The sequence below is a fragment of the Manihot esculenta genome, unplaced genomic scaffold (genome assembly GCF_001659605.2).
Source record: "Manihot esculenta cultivar AM560-2 unplaced genomic scaffold, M.esculenta_v8 Scaffold64, whole genome shotgun sequence".
Taxonomy (NCBI): Eukaryota; Viridiplantae; Streptophyta; class Magnoliopsida; order Malpighiales; family Euphorbiaceae; genus Manihot; species Manihot esculenta.
The window spans coordinates 435,464-441,242 of NW_025215481.1; positions in this window are offsets into that span (position 1 = coordinate 435,464).

The following is a 5,779-nucleotide window of genomic DNA, read 5'->3' on the forward strand; positions in this document are numbered from 1 at the left end:
AAAATTGATTTCGATCGAACCGATCTGATTCGGTTCGTTTGGTTGGGTTTTTTAGTGGATTTTTTAATTTTTCACACCTTATTTCTAATATTCTAAAATTTAATTGAAATATTTTGAATTTGATTATAGTTTAATCTCCCCGTATTATTGAAAATAATAATATACTATTATCAATAATTGGTTTGATTCGATTTTTTTTTAATTTTATCTAATCGAACCAGAGTAAGTAACATCCCAAATACCAGTGCGCTGCTCCTCGCCAACGGGCCCGTGGCGCATTGCTGCTGCACGGGGAACTGTGCTCAGGAAGGCGCCTACGGGCCCGTGGCGCCTTGCTGCTGCACGGGGAACTGTGCTCAGGAAGGCGCCTACGGGCCCGTGGCGCCTTGCTGCTGCACGGGGAACTGTGCTCAGGAAGGCGCCTACGGGCCCGTGGCGCCTTGCTGCTGCACGGGGAACTGTGCTCAGGAAGGCGCCACCGGGCCCGTAGCGAATTGCTCCCACGCCCAGTGGCAGCCAATTGGCCCGTGGCTCCCTCCTGCTGTGCCCATTGCTCCCCAATGAGCCCGTGGTGCAACGTTGGGGTTGATGCTATTTGCACATGTTTTGCAAAATGAGGTTAGCATTGGTAAACAAGTATATCCCGTTGGCCAACCACCAGGCCAAAAGAGGTTCACGCAGTCAATTAATTGTACACTTCAACGAGCAAAGCGTGCCATTGTTTTCTGTACTGAACAAGCTCAAGCTTGAATACTTATACAGTGACAATATCTTTCAACACACGAGAAAAAATATTGACCAACATTTTGCAATGGTTGGCTCACATGCTTGGACGCACACTTGCCATCATCGCATAGGCAATGAAAATCTATGGAGTGATTCTCTCTTACTCATTGAGACTATGAACCAATCATTGCAACCTCTATGAGTTTTTATCTATCTTATCTCACATTGCAAAAAGAACACGAAACAATATGTTGTGAGATCAAGAGCACTACCTCCTCCATTTACTTTTCCTATAGCCACCGTGCATGCCCAAAATTGGCAAGAATTGTGACACAAGCCAATTCTCTTTGAAAAGTTTTAAAAAATCACCAAATGACAACTCAATTAAATTTGTTATATTTTTCTAAGGTGCCACACAAAATTTGGTGATTTTCTGACGAGTTGTGTTTTTTTTATGATTTTCTGAATTTTTAACACTTAAAAAATAAAAAAAATACCTAGACTGGATAAAAAATTTTCAAAATTTTTGTAAAATTAGATTATATTTTTCTAAATATATCTGCAAAATATCAGGTCAAAATACCTAAAATTGAATTTTTTAGGGGGTGTGTCACTTTAAACATTGTCATGTCACCTCATGTATTGTCATGTCACCCCATGCATTGTCATGTCTCCGTGCAAAGTTTAAGAAAATCACCAAATAACAACTCAAATAAATTTATAATATTTTTCTAAGGTTCCACAAAAAATTTGGTGATTTTCTGACGGGTTTTCTATTTTTTATGATTTTCTGAATTTTTAACACTTAAAAAATAAAAAAAAATACCTAGACTTGATAAAAAATTTTCAAAATTTTTGTAAAATTAGATTACATTTTTATAAAGGTATCTGCAAAAAATCAGGTCGAAATACCTAAAATTGAATTTTTTAGGGGGGGTGTGTCACCTCAGACATTGTGATGTTTCCTCCTGGCACAGCTCAACTTGTTCCTAAGGCTCTTTAGGGGGGTGTGGGTAGTCACCCCCCTGGGGGGGCCAGCAAGGCCGGGGCCTGGGCATGCGCTAGGCCATATGTGGGCATCGGTATAGCATGCGAATAAGCTTGTTAGCCCCCTCTCCACCTCTACCTCTCGATTCAACATCGAAAAAAATTCTCGGGCGTGGTGGACCCGGTGGGGCCCGTCCCGGGCCCGGTGGGGCCCATTCCAGGGCCATTGGTGACAGTTCAAGGAAATGATCCGGTGGTTTATCCCAATGCTTGGGCGTGTTAAATGGACGCTGGTGCAAGGTGTGGGCATGGCATTTGTATGTTGTGCTCGTGCCGATGTGCGAGTTTCCAGGTGATGCACTGGGCTTTGGGATTTTGTTGTGCTAATATTTCCATCCAACTCGGCGGTCAGTACCTCAACTCCGACGACGAACTCAGTGCTATTGGGGCCGATCCCCATGCTTGGAGTATCAATTGGATGCTTGTGCAAGGCTTCGGTGTGGCATTCTAGTGCCGTGCTTGGGTCAACGTGCTGGCGGAAATGCGATGCAATGGGCATGGTGTGAGTTCCTGGTGGCATAGACTTTTGAGGCGTTTGGGTCTGGCGACAGGGCTGAAGCTATTGGGGTCGAAGGCTTTGCCGGGGGGTGTCAAATGGAAGCCGGTTCAAGGTGTGGATACCGCACTCTGAACACAGGCGGACGTGCGATGCAACCTGTCTTAGTTTGTGTCCTTGGTGGTGTAGGCCTGCTGCTTGGTGGGGTCTTACGTTCCTCGGGGTCGTGGATGGACGTCGGGGCTGTTGTGGTTTTGCAATACCTAGGCTGGGGGGATGAGCTTGGTGCTAATTGTCACGGACTAAGTGTTTCAATACCCGAAACTCACTTAAACCGTGCGGCACTTAGCTCCCCTAGCTAAGTTCAGCCTTACTCCTTGCTCAAAACAAGAGCAATTGGGTGATTGTGGCAACGGAAGCTTAGTTGTGTGAGAAAGTGTTGGCTAAGCTCAAAGGAGAATGATGATGGAAGGAAGAAATTTGTATTGCTCAAAGAAAGCTTTACAAGGCTTTACACTCTCTTTGGTATCACACTTTGCTCACTTTTTCACTTCTTCTCTTCTCTATGTACAAATGAACTCCCTAAGTGGCTATTTATAGGCATCCCACCTCCTTAATGTGTGGTGGAGATGCATTCTCCAACATGTGGCTAATATTTACTCTCTAGAAGTTTCAGGGACTTTTTGGTAATTTCACACCCTGTAGAGAATTCTGGACATGGTGGCTGAGTTGCCTGTGGGACCCACTTGGCTTGGTTGAATCTGCTGGCCAACCAGTTTCTGGAAGCTTCTGGGCAATTCTGGGCAATTCTGGGCTGATCTGGGCAATTCTGGGCAATTCTGGCTGTCTCTGGCCAATTCTGGGTGCTACTGGCCCGTTCTGGTGCCTTCTGGAATTTTCGTAGGCCAACCAGACTCCCCTGGAATTTTCGTTGGCCAACCAGAACCTCCTGGCAGCTTCCCGCGCGCCCCAGCTGCTTCTGGAAGCTGCGTGCGCCTTCCAGCCCGATCTGCCAATTGGACCTCGCCTGGCACAGATCCGTAGGCCAACCAGTCTTCCGTAGGCCAATCGTATCCGTAGGCCAACCACGCCCGCTGGCCAACCACGCCCGCTGGCCAACCACGCCCGCTGGCCAACCACGCCCGCTGGCCAACCACGCTCCGTTGGCCAACCACGAATCTGCCAACTGCCCGTTGGCCAGCCAACTGCCTGCCCCGCAGCTGCTGCCACCAGTCGCCCCTTGGCACTCCATAGGGCTGTCCCACCATTCTTCTTTCACAAAATTCTTTGGATTTTAGGGAGGCATGGGAAGAGTCGTGACATTCTCCCCCAGCTATTCTCGCGACGCCCTCGTCGCGTCTCCACGAAGTCGCACCTTCGACCTCCACGGTCTACTCACCCCTGGTGCAAATGGAGAACGTCCCTCAGACTTTACCTCCTTGGAGAATCACCATCACCTCTATGATTCCCCACACAAGTCCTTACAAACCATTTGACATCCATCACCATGTGATGCCAAAAGAACTCACGTCCAAGCATTGCCATCATCTTCCTTACACTTGGACGGCCACGAATCATGAAGTCATGACACCACCTCATGACCTCCTCCCGCAACTTGCCCCATCTAGGCACAAAGATGCTGCCACGCCTTGTCTTAATGAGCCCACCATCAACCACGAACTTCCTTGTTACCCCATTGCGAGCCAACTTCACCAATTGCTTGGCTTGCCCATCACGCATCGTTGCCTTCTTGATGCGCCTCAACAAGGAAGACTTTGGACCCATCGCATCGACAGTCATCCTTACCCTCTTTATCTTATCATGCCCTTTGCTTTTCCTAGGTGGCAATGACTCCTTGGGCAACTCCTTTGGACTTACTACTTGTAGACTAGAGAGTGTGCTAGTGGCACTCTTCCCTCTTGCCAAGTTTATAGCCTTCAAGGTACTCCCATCGGCTAAGCACATATTATTGGCATAGGGGAGAAGAACTGCCTTTACCTTATCCATAAAATCCATTCCTAGCACACAAGAGTGATCATCCAAATCAACAATGTAGAAGTCCAAGGTTCCAGTCCACTCACCTATCTTTACTTGGACATTCCTTGCAACTCCATATGTCGGGGTTGGAAAAGAGTTGACAACTTTCAACCAACCCTCATCACCTTGAAAAGGAACTCCAAGCTTCTTGGCCACATCGAGCTTCATAAAGTTGTATGAAGCCCCGGTGTCCACCAAAGCATGAATGGACTGCCCCTTTACCTCCACTGGAGCAAACAAGCGTCCCTTGCGCTCGCTTGCCACCTCCTTCGGCTTGACATCGATGGCAGCTAGTTGTAAGGCACCCATGCACATATTCTCCCCTTGCTGCTTACTTGCTTCCTTCTCCTCCACTAAGGAAGACAACACCTTGCGCTTTGGACATTCTCTTACCATATGCGGTCCATCGCACAAAAAGCACTTTGGTAGAGGCTTCTCCCTTTCACCTTCTGGCCTCCTCCATCCCTTGGTGAATCCTTCCTTGGATCTCCACGGTTTAACACCTCCCTCCTTGCTTTCATGGGTGTCGCCACCGCCCTTAGTCTTTACTTGCTCTACTCCCTTGCCTTTGTCCCCTTTCTGATATTCAGTCAAGGACTCGGCAATAGAAATGGCAGTGGCTAGATCTTGGGCTCCACGTCTTTCAATCTCAAGTCTTGCCCAATGTTGCAATCCATCCATAAAAGCAAAGAGTGCTTCACTATCAGGATAGCCAGGGATTTCGAGAATTACCTCGGTGAACTCCTTCACATAATCTCGAATTGTCCCACGTTGAGTAAGCCTCCTTAGCCTTGCTCGTGCTTCATGAGCAGCATTCACAGGGTAGAATTGCTTCTTTAATTCTCTCTTGAAATCATCCCACGTCTCCAATGTGCAAGTGCCTTTCTCGATGTCAGCTTCCCTTCTTCTCCACCAAACCATGGCGGTGTCGGCCAAGTATAGTGGGGCATGATCGATCTTCCTTGCATCTTCGACAATTCCTAAGGCCTTGAAATACTGCTCCAAGCTCCATAGGAAATTGTCAATCTCCTTGGCATTACGCGTCCCCCTGAACGCTTGTGGCTTTGGCACTTCCACTCGTGCCATAGGAGCTCCTCCCGAAGTGGATGGTGTGGCTGCCATCCCACCTTGGACCACCACGGAGCGCAACAATGCCAATTGCTCCTCGAGCTCCTTCATCCTCCCCATCATCTTATCCATTTCCGCCCGTAGGAAATGGTTCTCCTCCTTAATGGCAGCATTCTCCTCGGAATGGGCGTGCCTAAGTGACCCTATCTCACTTGCTAGTTTATCGACGGCAGAGTCGAGGGCACCTTGCATCTCCTCTCGGAACTCTTCCATCCCAGAACCGAGTTCCTCTATGCGGGTGTCCACTTCCTCGAACTTTTCCTCCTCCTCGATCAAGACTAGCTCCACCTTCGCAAGACGGGTCTCCAAATCTCCGAGCTCCTCCCTAGCTCGTGTAGGCTCCCT